This window comes from Mustelus asterias, chromosome 28, assembly GCF_964213995.1.
Source record: "Mustelus asterias chromosome 28, sMusAst1.hap1.1, whole genome shotgun sequence".
Classification (NCBI taxonomy): domain Eukaryota; kingdom Metazoa; phylum Chordata; class Chondrichthyes; order Carcharhiniformes; family Triakidae; genus Mustelus; species Mustelus asterias.
The window spans coordinates 6,281,306-6,295,323 of NC_135828.1; the positions used below are offsets into that span (position 1 = coordinate 6,281,306).

At 47.6% G+C, this 14,018-nt stretch overlaps 1 protein-coding gene across 1 annotated transcript in view; it reads left to right on the forward strand.

Moving 5' to 3' along the window:
- Positions 1-14,018, forward strand: part of cdh23 (cadherin-related 23) — a 114,057-nt gene that overhangs the window by 6,696 nt on the left and 93,343 nt on the right. The window lies entirely within an intron of this gene.

The window sequence follows — 14,018 nt, forward strand, 5'->3', positions numbered from 1 at the left end:
TTGTCACTGGTTACATTCTAATAATGGCAACACTAGGTGATGATGTGGAGATGCCGGCGTTGGACTGGGGTAAACACAGTAAGAAGTTTAACAACACCAGGTTAAAGTCCAACAGGTTTATTTGGTAGCAAAAGCCACACAAGCTTTCGGAGCTCTAAGCCCCTTCTTCAGGTAACACTAGGTGAGGCATGGGCAAACCATAGTTTTGGATAATTTAATGTTTCATCGCTTTTATTGCAGTAAGATTGTACGTAAGCACATTTTCCCAGCAGCGGGGTATTTCTAAAGCGGGGAAGCAATGTCTGGGGCAGGTGTTTCATTGGTATGCAGTTCTCCAAGCGGGCCGGGGAAAGTGGTGTACCGACCCCTGCATGAACATTTTGGGGTTTTTTTTAATGTGACATTTCAAAGTGTTTCTGCTCAAACCAAAATAATCTTCTTCTTTGGCAGTCCCTCAAGGTCGAGGGTGACTTGAACAAAGAACAGGAACAGGCCCTTCGGCCCTCCAAGCCTGCACCGACCATGCTGCCCGACTGAACTAAAACCCCCTACCCTTCCGGAGACCGTATTCCTCAATTCCCATCCTAGTCATGTATCTGTCCAGACGCCCCTTGCCTTCACTCTGGGAAGGTGGGTTCTGCAGGGACTGAATCGTCCAATCCTGGCGTTGCAGACTCTGCCATAGGTGGGGCCGCCACTATAATTAAGAAAGCCCACCAACGCCTCTACTTTCTCAGAAGACTAAGGAAATTTGGCATGTCAGCTATGACTCTCACCAACATCTACAGATGCACCATAGAAAGCATTCTTTCTGGTTGTATCACAGCTTGGTATGGGCTCCTGCTCTGCCCAAGACCACAAGAAACTACAAAAGGTCGTGAATGTAGCCCAATCCATCACGCAAACCAGCCTCCCATCCATTGACTCCGTTTACACTTCCCGCTGCCTCGGCAAAGCAGCCAGCATAATTAAGGACCCCACGCACCCTGGACATTCTCTCTCCCACCTCCTTCCTTCGGGAAAAAGATACAAAAGTCTGAGGTCATGTACCAACCGACTCAAGAACAGCTTCTTCCCTGCTGCTCTCAGACTTTTGAATGGACTTAACCTCACATTAAGCTGATCTTTTTCTACACCCTAGCTATGGCTGTAACACTATATTCTGCACCCTCTCCTTTCCTTCTCTATGAACGGTATGCTTTGTCTGTATAGCGCGCAAGAAACAAAACTTTTCACTGTACGCTAATACATGTGACAATAATAAATCAAATCAAAATGCTCCACTTTGTGACGCTCAGGTGATTGGTGCCTTTGTGGATGCTTCTTCACCAGTTTGTGCGTTCTAGATTAGTGCTTTCCACATGTCAATGGGAATGTTGTATTTATTCAGTGAAGCTTTCAGATTGTCCTGGGGTGTTTCCTCTGCTTGCCATTGCGGAGCTTGGAGTAGAGCACTTGTTTCAGAAGTCTTGTGTCAGGCATGCGGACAACGTGGTCCGCACATCGCAACTGGCTGAGCGTGACCAATGCCCCGATATGGGGGACATTGGCCTGGCAGAGGACACCCACATTGGCACGCCTGTGTGGGTTTGCAGGATTTTGTGGAGGCAACGTTGGTGATATCTCTCCAGGGATTTGAGGTGTCTGCTGTGCATTGTCCAAGTTTCTGATGGATACAGGAGGGCGGGGACCATGGCTGCTCTGTCACATGAGCTTGGTGCTGGATTTGAAGTCTCGGTCTTCGAACACTCTATTCCTCAGGCGTCCGAAGCCTGCACTGGCGCGTTGGAGTCGATGCTGGATTCCATCATCGATGTCTGCTCAGGCTGAGAGGAGGCTCCCGATGTATGGGAAATGACCCAGTTGTCCAAGGCCTCACTGTGGATCCTGATGGTTTGGGGACACTGTCGTGTGACAGAAACAGATGGGCAAAGAACCTTTGTTTTCCATATATATAGTCTGAAGCCAATTCTCTGATAGGCCTTGGTCAGTGCATCGGCGATGATTATAGCCCAGCCTCTGAGTGTGTTAGTGCACGTAGGTATCACCTGCGTACTGCGGCTCGATGACGGAGGTTGGAGTGGTCTTAGTTCTGACCTGGAGGCTGTTTGTCCACAGAAATTCGTCACCATCCTCCACTTGCTCACCAATGGAACCATCACAGACCCAATACGAGTGCAAACTGGGGTCAAGGAGGGCTGCATCATGACACCAACAATTTTCTCAGTTTTCATTGAACCCATAGAATCCCATTCAGCCCATTGAGTCTGCACCAATTCTCCGATAGAGCATCTCACCCAGACCCTATCCCACCCTACCCATGTAACTCCGTGCACTTACCATGGTCAATCCATCTAAAGTAGACATCTTGAGACACTAAGGGACAATTCAGCACGGCCAATCTACCTAACCCACACATCTTGGGGGTGTGGAAGGAAACAGGAGCAACCGGAGGAAAACCCGGGGAGAACGTGCAAACTCCACACAGACAGTGAAGCAGGCCGGAATTGAACCCGGGTCCCTGGCGCTGTGAGGCAGCAGTGCTAACCACTGTGCCACCGTGCCGCCCAAAACTTGATTGCAAGAAACGTCAAGTTAGAAAATGGGTTCTTTGTGTTGTTGCTGTCAGTGCACAGGTGAAAACTGGCACCTGCTCAGTGCCTAGGTCCCACTTGCGCCAATATCTAACGTGGCAAGTATGCCCACGTCACTCAGCGGTGCTTTGTGCTGTGCAGAGGTGAGTGAGACCAGATTGATGGGGTTTTGTTTAATGAGAAAGACAGGCTTAAACATAGAAACTAGAAGCAGGAGGAGGCCATTCGGCCCTTCGAGCCTGCTCTGCCATTCCTTTTGATCATGGCTGATCATCGAATTCAAAATCCTGATCCCCCCCCAAATCCCTTGATCCCTTTGGCCCCAAGAGCTATGTCTAATTTCTTGAAATCAGACAACGTTTTTGCCCCAACTACTTTCTGTGGGAGTGAATTCCACACATTCACCACCTTCTGGGTGAAGAAATTTCTCCTCACCTCAGTTCTAAAAGGTTTACCCCCTTATCCTCAAACTATGACCCCTAGTTCTGGACTCCCCCACCATCGGGAACATTCGTTCTGAATCTACCCTGTCTAACCCTGTTAGAATTTTATAAGTTTCTGTGAGGTTCCCTCTCACTCTTCTAAACTCCAGTGAACATAATCCTAATCGACTTAGTCTTGCATTTATATAGCACCTTTCACAACTTTGGATGATGAAGTATCTTTGAAGTGCAGTCAATGCTGCAACACAGGAAACGCAGGAGTCAATTTGCTCACAGCAAGTTCCCTCAAACAGTGATGGGATAATGATGCATTGCTGCCTCACAGCACCAGGGACCCGGGTTCGATTCCCGGCTTGGGTCACTGTCTGTCTGGAGTTTGCACGTTCTCCCCGTGTCTGCGTGGGTTTCCTCTGGGTTCTCCAGTTTCCTCCCACACTCCAAAAGCCGTGCTGGTTAGGTGCGTTGGCCATGCTAAATTCTCCCTCAGTGTGCCCAAACAGGAGTGTGGCGATTAGGGGATTTTCACAGTAACTTCATTGCAGTGTTAATGTAAGCCTACTTGTGACACTAATAAATGAACTTTACTTTGTCTGATCCTCAATTTTTCGGCCATTACGATTGAGGAATAAGCACTGGGGCGATCTCCTTCATTTGCCACAGTGGTGTGGGATCTTCTACATCCACCTGAGAGGGTCAAGTGCCTGGATTTATTTGGTTACTTTTCGCTGAAGCTGGGGTGGCACAGTGGTTAGCACTGCTGCCTCACAGCGCCAGGGATCCGGGTTCGATTCCCGGCTTGGATCCATGTCTGTATGGAGTCTGCACATTCTCCCCGTGTCTGCGTGGGTTTCTTCCGGGTACTCTGGTTTCCTCCCACGCTCCAAAGATGTGCGGGTCGAGTGGATTGGCCGTGCTAAATTGCCCCTTAGTGTCAGGGGGACTAGCTAGTGTAAATACATGGCGTTATGAGGATAGGGCCTGGGTGGGATTGTGGTCGGTGCAGACTCGATGGGCCAAATGGCCTCCTTCTGCACTGTAGGGATTCTATGAAGTCGCACTGCTATCTTTCCATCGCGAATATATTTAAAACGAATTAATAGCCACGTTGAAAGAAAATTGCTGTTACTCCGTGGGACAGAATCACTGGAGGCCAGGATAGCACACTCCTGGTGTCCGTTCCAATTCCCAGGGTCAGGGTTGTTGGCATTGGCGGGGAGTTGGAAAGGGTCATTTCCCCGGTGAGTGGGAAAATTAAATATAGTTTGGAGGTTCACTGGGGAAGCTGATTGCCATGTTGTACGTTGTCAAGGGAGGATGGAGCTCACTACCACAGGAACATTTGAGGTGAGTAGCATAAACACCATCAAGGGACAGTTATAGAATTATAGAATCCCTACAGTGCAGAAGGAGGCCATTCAGTCCCTCGAGTCTGTACCAACCACAATCCCACCCAGGCCCCATTCCCGTAACCTCTTATTTACTCCGCTAATCCCCGACACTAGGGTCAATTTAGCATGGCCAATCAACCTAACCCGCACACGTTTGGAGTGTGGGAAGAAACCGGAGCACTCGGAGGAAACCCATGCAGACACGGGGAGAACGTGTAAACTCCACACAGACAGTGACCCGAGGCCGGAATCGAACCCAGGTCCCTGGCGCTGTGAGGCAGCAGTGCTAACCACTGTGCCACGGTGCCACGCCAGTTAGTTAAGAACCTGAGGGAGAAAGCCTTTCTCAATAGGGTGACATAAAGTAGGTTGGGAGGAGGTTTGAGAGGAGCAAAGAGACTGGTTAGGCTGGGGTTGTTCTCCTTAGAGCAGAGAAGGCTGAGGGGGAACCTGATTGAAGTGTACAGAATTATGAGGGACGTGGGGTAAGTGGGAAGGAACTTTCCCCCTTAGTTGAGGGGTCAATAACTAGGGTCATAGATTAAAGATAAGGATTTAGAAGGGATTTGAGGAGCAGGCTCGAAGGGCCAAATGGCCTACTTCTGCTCTTATTTTGCATGTTTGTATGTAAATTCGAAGAGTGAAGGGAATAAATATCAATGCAAGGTGGCAGGGTATTCTGGGACCCGGCTGACCTTTGTAAAGTACTCAGCTTCTCGTCTTAGTCCCCCTCGTTGTCTCCTGAACCTGTCGAATGTGAACGCGAGGATGTAACAGGCTCCGGGCAGGGGGAAGTGGAAGTGAAATAGTTTCACAATGAGATTTGCAAAATCTGTTCCTTTTGCACAGTGTGGCAAACTGTGTGCATGTAACTAACATTATTGCAGACTTCAGGACCCAACAGAAATAGGATTAGAACATCTGTCGAAAAGCTTTGGCCTCATACTGTTCATTAGAATCGTTTATATCTCCTCCCCATTGCTTGGCTAGCAGATAGCTGAGAGGTGAATAACAGGCTGTGTGGAGATGATTCTGGGAATGCGAGACTGATCCCGGGATTGAAAAGCTTGACGTTCAAGGAGAGTTTAAGGACTCTGGGTCTGTACTCGATGGAGTTTAGAAGGATGAGGGGGGAATCTCATTGAAACTTACAGGATACTGAAAGGCCTGGATGGAGTGGATGTGGGGAAGATGTTTCCATTAGTGGGAGAGACGAGGATCCGAGGGCACAGCCTCAGAATAAAGGGACCACCCTTTAGAACCGAGATGAGGAGGAATTTCTTCAGCCAGAGGCTGGTGAATCTGTGGAATTCATTGCCACAGAGGAGGCTGAGTCATTGAGTGTATTTAAGACAGAGATAGATAGGTTCTTGATTGGTAAGGGGATCAAAGGTTACGGGGAAAAGGTGGGAGAATGGGGATGAGAATCATATCAGCCATGATTGAATGGCAGAGCAAACTCAATGGGCCGAATGGCCTAATTCTGCTCCTATATCTTATGGTCTTATGGAATTCGCTGTCTTACAAACAAATAAAAAACCTTCAATACAGTTTGAAGAAGGCAAAAATCCAACAGTGTAGTCATTAGACATGTGTTCCAGAATGTTGTATTCTCAATCTTGGTTGCTCCCATCCAGATGAGTGCAGGACGTCACTTGTCCTCAGATGAGACAGGATATGTGGTCTATTTCAGCTCGTCCATTCACTACTGCACTGGCGGAGATGCCATCTTTCAGAATCATGGAATCCCTACAGTACAGAAGGAGGCCATTCGGCCCATTAAGTCTGTACCGACCGATGTTAAAGCAAAATCCTGTTTGTCCCTCTGCAATGAATGTAAACAAAAATCGCACAGTCCGACATCATTTTGTCCCCAACCAATTCTTTATCCCTCGGCCAACATCACTTAAGGAAAAGCAGATTATCCGGCTATTATCGTGTTGCTTGCAGGATTTGATGTGCCCAGCTGGAATGCTACATTACAACAGTGACCACGTTGGTCGTAATGTGCTCTGGGACATGTGTTTGTGGATGGTGCTGTAGAAATATAAATCTTCCTTTTCGAAAGAAAGACCCAGTTCACATCAGATATGTTATAACACTGTTGTTTGAAAGATGATGCAAGGACCGTCCCTACAGCGTCTTCCCAGGAAATCTCTGCTTACCACAGTCACACTTATCTAACTTTGTTAGATAGTTTGATCATTGTTTTTACCTCCATTCTAACTTGGAGCACCTGTCCTAGTGTAAGTTTGAAGTTATATTTCTGGATTTTATGTACAGTTGACTATAATTCAGGAGTTGATGCTATCATTCAGATTCAAAAACTTTACTGTCTTAGATTCCTGTAGTGGGAATACACTTTGGTCGATTTCAGTTGTAAGTGAATACTGCAAAGTTTTGCCTTCTTTCCTGATAATCTGCGTTTATGACATGGGGGAGGCGGGGTCAGTTTGTGCCTCTCTGTTACATGTCTTCAGGTTCCAAACCACCCTCCAATTCCAAATTTTTTTTTGAAGTTTACTTATTCGTCACAAGTAGGCTTACATTAACACTGCAATTAAGTTACTGTGAAATTCCCCTAGTCGCCACACTCCAGCGCCTGTTCGGGTTAATGCACCTAAACCAGCACGTCTTTCGTGGGAGGAAACTGGAGCACCCGGAGGAAACCCACGCAGACACGGGGAGAACGTGCAAACTCCACACAGACAGTGACCCAAGCCGGGAATCGAACCCGGGTCCCTGGTGCTGTGAGGCAGCAGTGCTAACCCACTGTGCCACCGTGCTGCCTGCTGTGCTGCCCACTTTGTTTGATGCCACCTACAAACTTGAAGCCACCTCCCATTGAGCCTCTGATGTCGGCGTCCTGTTTCAGATTGTGTGTGTGTGTTTTTTTTGTTTAAAGTAATTTACTAACTGCTCAGGGAACTGTGCACATTCAGCAGCAACAAGACAAATGACAGCAGCGTTTAGACGGCTAGTTCCATTTTGCAGTTTGAGCTGAACATTCATTCAAAGGATCAAAAGCTTCAGGAATATAAATTTAGCTGAATGTGAAATGTCATCGACTTGTCAGAGTGACTGAAAGGAATGAGCCCAAGCTCCAAAATCAGGGACAGGGGAGTTGAATAAAAATTTATATCAATGATTTGGAGGAAAATGTAGGTGGTCTGATTAGTAAATTTGCAGATGATACAAAAATTGGGGGAGTAGCGGATAGTGAGGAGGATTGTCAGAGAATACAGCGGGATATAAATCGACTGGAGATCTGGGCCGAAAGATGGCAGATGGAATTTAACCCGGACAAATGTGAGATTATGCAATTTGGAAGGTCTACTGCAGAAGGAAAGTATACAGTAAATTGTAGAGCCCTTAGAAATATTAGCATACAGAGGGATCTAGGCATGCAGATCCACAGTTCCCTGAAAGTGGCAACTCAGGTGGACAAGAAGGCGTATGACATGCTGGCCTTCATCGGTTGAGTACAGGAATTGGAAAATCATGTTGCAACTGTATAAGTCTTTGGTTAGGCCGCATTTGGAATATTGTGTACGATTCTGGTCGCCACATTACTGGAAGGCTGTTGATGCATTGGAAAAGGTGCAGAAGAGGTTCACCAGGATGTTGCCTGGGTTTGGGGGATATGGATTATGAAGAAAGGTTGAGCAAATTTATATTGTTTTTATTGACGCGTCGGAGGATGAGGGGGGACCTGATATCGAGGTTTACAAGATTATGACAGGCTTGGATAGAGTGGATAGTCAGAGTCTTTTTCCCAGGGTCAAAGGGTCAATTACTCGGGGGCAGAGGTTGAGAGTGAGAGGGGGAAAGTTTAAATGAGATATAAGGGGCAAGTTTTTCACACAGAGGGTGGTGAATGCCTGGAACGCGCTGCCGGAGGAGGTGGGGGAAGCAGATTCTATAACAACGTTCAAGAGGCATCTGGATAGATACATGAATAGGCAGGGAATAGAGGGATAGGGACCACATAGAGGCAAGAAAATATTAGATTAGAGAGGCATCTGTGTCGGCACAGACTTGGTGGGCCGAAGGGCCTGTTCCTGTGCTTTGTTCTTTCTTAAACAACTTATTCAACCCAACTACTACGGTAGCACGGTGGTTAGCACTGCTGCTTCACAGCTCCAGGGACCTGGGTTCGATTCCTGGCTTGGGTCACTGTCTGTGTGGAGTTTGCACATTCTCCTCGTGTCTGCGTGGGTTTCCTCCGGGTGCTCCGGTTTCCTCCCACAGTCCAAAGATGTGCGGGTTAGGTTGATTGGCCATGCTAAAAATTGCCCCTTAGTGTCCTAAGTCGGTTTAAGACAGAGTTGAGGAGGAACTTCTTCTCCCAGAGGGTGGTGAATCTCTGGAATTCTCTGCCCACTGAGGTGGTGGAGGCTACCTCGCTGAATATGTTTAAAGCGCGGATGGATGGATTCCTGATCGGTAAGGGAATTAAGGGTTATGGGGATCAGGCGGGTAAGTGGTACTGATCCACGTCAGATCAGCCATGATCTTATTGAATGGCGGGGCAGGCTCGAGGGGCTAGATGGCCTACTCCTGCTCCTATTTCTTATGTTCTTATGTTCTTATGTCCTGGGATGCGTAGGTTAGAGGGTATATATATAGGGATGTGGGGGTGAGGCCTGGGTGGGATTGTGGTCGGTGCAGACTCGATGGGCCGAATGGCCTCTTTCTGTGCTGTAGGGTTTCTATGATTCTATGATATCCCCTTATTCCCCTATCCTTCAACCACCCATCCAACCCTTCTGAAATATCATTATAGTCTCTAACTCTCGGGGCATGTCAGAGCTTTTATAACCCTCTGTGTAAAGAGCATGTGTCCTACTCTCTGTTCTGAAGCTCTGGCATTTAACCTTCCTGTCCCCTTAGTGTAGCTCAACCTACGGCCCGGGGGCCACATGCGGCCCACCAGGGTTCTGAGAGGGGCCCATAAGACACTTTGTCCACGTGCAGGACTGCCACATTCCGCTGATTTCCGTCCGTACTGCTTTATCCCAACCAGTATACCTGAAGTGATTCACACATAAAGCCAGGGTGAGGTGAGGTGAGGTGCGTGCTGATTGCTCACAACACTAACTGTGAGAGCCATGCGCTCCCTCTGTATCCAAAAGGTAAATATTTATTTTGTTTCAACCATTTGAACCTGGTAGTTCTATTAATGTACAAATGATTAAGCATTCTCTATAACTCTTTATGAAATATTCAGCCTGTATTAAACATAGAATCATGTAATCCCTACAGTACAGAAGGAGGCCATTCGGCCCATCGAGTCTGCCCCGACCACAATCCCACCCAGGCCCTATCCCCGTAACTCCACACATTTACCCTGCTGATCCCCCTGACTCGAGGGTCAATTTACCAATTTACCCAATCAATCTAACCCGCACTATCTTTGGACTGTGGGAGGAAACCAGAGCACCCGGAGGAAACCCACGCAGACACGGGGAGAATGTGCAAACTCCGCACAGACGGTGACCCGAGGCCAGAATCGAACCCAGGTCCCTGGCGCTGTGAGGCCGCAGTGCTGACCACTGCTAAATCATTTTCATGGGGTGAGTGAATAAGCCTGATTTCAATCTTGCGGCCCACTGAGGTGAAGGAGGGGGTCACTCATGCGGCCCACTCACTAGCCGAGGTTGCCCATCACTGGTGTAGACTCTGTTCCCCCAAACCCTCACACCCACCCCAGCCACTGGAAGCATGGTTATCATGTTAAGGCTGTGTACCGTAGCCACAAGCCTCTAACACTTTGGCTAATATTAGAAGCTCAGTCATTGTGTTTATTTGTTCGAATACTTCACAATGTGACTCAGTGTCAAATGTCGATGTGATGGCACAGCTATGAAGTACCTTGTGATGTTTTCAATAGAATCCCTACAGTGCAGAAGGAGGCCATCCGGCCCACCGAGTCTGCACCAACCACAATCCGATTCAAGACCTATTCTCGTAACCCTACATATTCACCCTGCTAATCCTCTATGTTTCGCTCTGTTCCAGGGTGCTATATAAATGTAACATGCTTTTGTTGAGAATGGAGTGTCCTGGAGTGAGATACTGCCTTCCTTGTACTCACCCCCTTGCATACGTGTGTTTCACACAGCAGACATCTAGCAAGTTAAACAAGAGTGTTAACTCTGGTGTCTGCATCATCTTGGCAGCTACCGGCTCTCTGACTGACTGCCAACGGGTTCTTTATTTCTTTGGCCTCCACAGTCTTTCAGCATTTAGCAGTCACATCGCTTCAGACTTTAGGGCCATCAGCCAAGAGTTTCTGACGCACTCTTTCCCATCCCCACCCTTCTAGACCTCTGACATCCAACCTGACAGTGGGGCCAGGGAGCGCACAGAACGGGTAGGCAGCTGTGGACTGTGACAGTTTGGTGATCTGTAAGGTTTCCTCTCCGTAGGCCTTTGGGGAACTTTCACAGGCAGCGCACAATGAGTGCTGTCGACAGTCACCTTAATGTAAAAAAAAACTCCAAGAGATTTCCCTTCAGTATGTCTTCGGAGGGCACTGAAATGCCCCGAGGCAGGATAATGTTCTTCGCCGTGGATGGATCCCAAATGGCTCTGGCGCACTCAAGGTGTGGTCTATTTAGTGTTGGGTTCAGCAGTTCATTCACTGGAGCTGTCGAGTGGCGGAAGTTTCATTTCACGAACCCAAGCACCTTAGTGACTTTTTTTAATTCATTCGTGGGACATGGGCATCGCTGGATGGTTGGAAAAGGATTGTGGGAGGTTGTTCCAGTCCTTCTCGGGGTGGGGGGGAGGGGAAAGGTGTGTGTAAAGGAAGCACGTTGCGATGTATACAGTTTGGTTGTAAACTCCACGGGCATTGATTTGATTTGATTTGGTTTATTATTGTCACATGTATTAGTATACAGTGGAAAGTATTGTTTCTTGCGCACTACACAGACAAAGCATACCGTTCATAGAGAAGGAAATGAGCAAGTGCAGAATGTAGTGTTAGAGGCATAGGTAGGGTGTAGAGAAAGATCAATTTAATGCAAGGTAGGTCCATTCAAAAGTCTGACAGCAGCAGGGAAGAAGCTGTTCTTGAGTCGGTTGGTACGTGACCTCAGACTTTTTTATCTTTTTCCCGAAGGAAGAAGGTGGAGGGGAGAATGTCCGGGGTGTGTGGGGTCCTTAATTATGCTGGCTGCTTTGCCGAGGCAGTGGGAAGTGTAGACAGAGTCAGTGGATGGGAGGCTGGTTTGAATGATGGACTGGGCTTCGTTCACGACCCTTTGTAGTTTCTTGCACGCTTGGGCAGAGCAGGAGCCATACCAAGCTGTGATACAACCAGAAAGAATGCTTTCTATGGTGCATCTGTAAAAGTTTGAGAGAGTCATAATGGACATGCCAAATTTCCTTACTCTTCTGAGAAAGTAGAGGTGTTGGTGAGCTTTCTTAACTATGGTGTTGGCATGGGGGGACCAGGACAGGTTGTTGGTGATCTGGACACTTTTGGGCTTGATGTACATATGTCAAGCCCAAATAGTTAATTGTTTTTAGAAATTTCATCGTGACATATCAACCTGCCTTTGGTTCTGGAGACCACCTGCCTGAGTGACATGGCCAGTTGGGGAAACACTGGTATCTCACAAGCAATTGTTTGCAATAAAGCAAGCTTCCTGGCACTGAAATGCCTCTGGGCAGGATAATGTTCATCGCCGTGGACAGATCCCAAATGGCTATGGCGCACTCAAGGTGTGGTCTATTTAGTGTTGGGTTCAGCAGTTCATTCACTGGAGCTGTCGAGTGACGGAAGTTTCATTTCATGAACCCAAGCACCTTAGTGACTTTTTTTTATTCATTCGTGGGACATGGGCATCCTTGGCTCGCCAGCATTTATTGCCCATCCCTAGTTGCCCTTGAACTGAGTGGCTTGCTGGGCCATTTCAGAGGGCAGTTGAGAGTCAACCACATTGCTGTGTCTCTGGAGTCACATGTCAGCCAGACCAGGCAAGCAGCAGATTTATCTTCTCTGAAGGACATTAGTGAACCGGATGGGTTTTTCCAACCATCGGCACAGGAACAGGCCCTTCGGCCCTCCAAGCCTGCACCAACCATGCTACCCGACTTAACTAAAACCCCCTACCCTTCCGGGGACCATATCCCTCTATCCTATTAATGTATTTGTCCAGACGCCCCTTAAAACTCACTATCGTATCTGCTTCCACTACCTCCCCTGGCAGCGAGTTCCTGTCACCCACCACCCTCTGTGTAAAAGACCTGCCTCGTACATCTCCTTTAAACCGTGCCCCTCGCACCTTAAACCTGTGCCCCCTAGTAATTGACTCTTCCACCCTGGGAAAAAGCTTCTGACTATCCACTCTGTCCATGCCCCTCATAATCTTGTAGACTTCTATCAGGTCACCCCTCAACCTCCGTCATTCCAATGAGAACAAACCAAGTTTTTTCCAACCTCTCCTCATAGCTGATGCCCTCCATACCAGGCAACATCTTAGTAAGTCTTTTCTGTGCCCTCTCCAAAGCCTCCACATCCTTCTGGTAGTGTGGCGACCAGAATTGAACACTATATTCCAAGTGCGGCCTAACTAAGGTTCTGTAAAGCTGCAACATGACTTGCCAATTTTTAAACTCAATGCCCCGGCCGATGAAGGCAAGAATGCCTTATGCCTTCTTGACTACCTTCTCCACCTGCATTGCCACTTTCAGTGACCTGTGTACCTGTACACCCAGATCCCTCTGCCTATCAATACTCTTAAGGGTTCTGCCAGAGTGCAGGAAAGAAAGATTTGGAGGTTTAAGCACTAAACTCTTTAAACATGTCCGGGTGAGTTGAGAATGCTTTGTTTTATTTTTAACTTTAAATGCATCTGGAATCCCTGACTTAATAAATAAACGTGCGGAGTACAAAAACAAGGAAATTTCAGACATTGAGGGTCACAGAGCGAAGGCGGGTGGATAAAGTTACCACATCGATCAGTCATCATTGAATTTTTTTTTTAATTGTCAAAGGCTCTGGGAATCACTGGCCAGGCCAGCAGTTGTTGCCCATTCTTTGTTGACCCCAAGGGCAGTTAAGAGTCAACTGCGTTGCTGTCAGACCAGGGTGCCATGTAGGCCAGACCAGGTAAGGAGGCAGATTTCCTTCCTTAAATGACATCAGTGTAAGTTATTGTATAACTATTAATGATAGCCTCATGGCCACCATTACTGATTCCAGAACGTTGATATATTTCTAAGTCAGGGTGGGCGTGTGGCTTGGAGGGGAACTTGCAGGCGATGGTGTTCCCAGGTATCCACTGCGCATGTCCTTCTAGGTTGTGAAAGGTACTGTCATAGGAACCTTTAAAAAAAAACGTTGAGATATCAGCCTGAGTTGTCAGGATCTTGCTGGAAAGGTGGGCAGCCGCAAACGCAACAGCGACGTTCAAAAGGAAATGGTGTAAATACTTGAAAAGGAAACATTTGCCGGCTATGGGGAAAGAGCGGGAAAAACTGGACAGCTGTTTTAGAGAATCAGTCCAGGTGTTCTAATCCGTGGAGCCAGGTGGTGAAGAATAGAACCAAGCCAATCTCTACACAGTTGTATGAGTTAT